The sequence below is a fragment of the Pseudophryne corroboree genome, chromosome 3, assembly GCF_028390025.1.
Source record: "Pseudophryne corroboree isolate aPseCor3 chromosome 3, aPseCor3.hap2, whole genome shotgun sequence".
In the NCBI taxonomy this organism is placed as follows: domain Eukaryota; kingdom Metazoa; phylum Chordata; class Amphibia; order Anura; family Myobatrachidae; genus Pseudophryne; species Pseudophryne corroboree.
Window position 1 is genome coordinate 513220293 of NC_086446.1, and position 2145 is coordinate 513222437.

A 2145-nucleotide genomic window follows, 5' to 3' on the forward strand; every position below is an offset into this window, starting at 1 on the left:
AGTTATAACTAGATGCATAAAGAAATGTATGAACTGAGCTGTCCTTATCTGCTTTCATGTTTTGTGCTAGCATTCCCAGGGATATAGTAAGGAGTTGGATTAGGGATGCCGCACAGGACTGAGTGGTGTTAGATAGACTTGATAATTTGAAAATGTTTCCAAGAAAACCGACCGACCAGAAAAACTTCCGGAATTTATCACCATCTACCTTATTAGGGAAAAAATTACCTTAGGTAGATGAAAAAGGTGATTGTCGATGGTGCTCCCATAGGTCTAATACATAGGTAATAAGGGGAAGAAAAGCAAAGAAAAAGTGACCTTTGTTGGGAGCACTCGCTCTTGGAAACAGTTGTGATTGAATTGTGAATAATAATGTAAGTATGAGATAATTAAAACGTAACCTTTAATAGTCTTTAGATAAGATAAGAGTAAACCAAAAAATTTTTTTATATTGTGTTTAAAATGTGGTTAAGCAGTGTAAACCACCAATTTGAAGCTAAGACTGTGAATATATAGATGAAAAAATAATAAGGCAGTAATACCAAGCCCTCCAGGCATTAATTTATGGGGTTTAGTGCAATAGCCGATGTAGTGCCGTCAAAAAACCTACAACACCTGGTATTCCTTAGTGGTCAACCACCTAAGTACTGACCAGGCCCAACACCGTATTGCTTCCAAGATCAGACGAGATTGGGCATGTGCAGTGTGGTATGGTAGTAGATTTAGAATTGATATGGCAAAATACTACAGCTGGTGTGCAGCTACTAGGTAAACCATAAACCTGGTTATTATGATGAACAAATGATCTCGTTAATAGAGAAACATATGTTTGACCGTCATTGCACCAAGTTGTAACCCAAATGTATAGGTATACGGAGGTTTGAATCATATGGTCAATAAATTTTGCCAACAGGAGCCGCCTGTATGTTGCTTTATGTGCTGTGCAACATTATTCAGAATGGGTTTGTTTGTTGGGTTATACTGAGGACATGCCAAAAATATTGGTTAGCATCAAAGCATAAATATGTTTGAAGTAATATAATGTAATTAGAGCTGAAAAAATGATCTAGAACTTTCCACTTTACTCCCTCTACGCCATAACGAACAGTATAGGGCAGGGAATGGAAATGGACCAGAATAAAGTCTTGTCAGCTTAAAAGACAGAAAAAGGAAGTGGATAAGGTAGATAGAAAATATATCTCTATAATCCACAGGAGGCTAACTAATACAATAGAGCCTGAAATGCCAAGTACTGTCTTTGTAACAATAATGTTGAGCCAATATGCTTACAATAAAAAGTTAGTTTGCATGTATCCACAGTATATACACAATGTATCCATCTAATATGTATAATGAATCTATGCCCGGTATCCTTTATGCTGTAATAGCCCGGGTATACATACTAGTTTTTTTGCCTGTATTGAAACCTGCATACAAATCGGTGCTGGATTAACAGGGATAGGACAAGGATATCCCTTGTACTATGATTGCAAAGGACCCTAATCAGTAGCAGATTACTACCGATTATATAATGTCAGCCACATGAGGACACAAATTGTCAAATATCACCATGTGTTTTCTTATATCACCCAAAGCACCTAAAAAGCAAAGTATCCATGTATAATAAATAATGCCTTTAGTGAATGGCATAAAATTGCCGGAAAAGACCAGTGCACATAGTGTTAAATTACATCCGTGCGTGGCTGGAGAGCGGGAGACAAATGATATGCAGGATAAGAGAAAAATACTTATGACCAAATGGTGTGTTTTTCCTGCTCGGTATGTGCCGCTGATCGCTCGACTTCACGAGCTGGGTGTCTGTGCGGCTCGCCTGGTCTCCTCTCCTGCCGGTCTTCTGGTCATGTGAGCGCGCTCACCGTGACCGCGTCCACCTCCCCGACGTACGTTTCACAGTTGCTTGTTCACAGCACATAAAGCAACATACAGGCGGCTCCTGTTGGCAAAATTTATTGACCATATGATTCAAACCTCCGTATACCTATACATTTGGGTTACAACTTGGTGCAATGACGGTCAAACATATGTTTCTCTATTAACGAGATCATTTGTTCATCATAATAACCAGGTTTATGGTTTACCTAGTAGCTGCACACCAGCTGTAGCATTTTGCCATATCAATTCTAA

At 38.8% G+C, this 2145-nt stretch overlaps 1 pseudogene; it reads right to left on the minus strand.

Moving 5' to 3' along the window:
• Positions 1-603: 603 nt before the first annotated feature.
• LOC134896418 (5S ribosomal RNA) lies at positions 604-722 on the minus strand (annotated as a pseudogene).
• Positions 723-2145: the final 1423 nt, after the last annotated feature.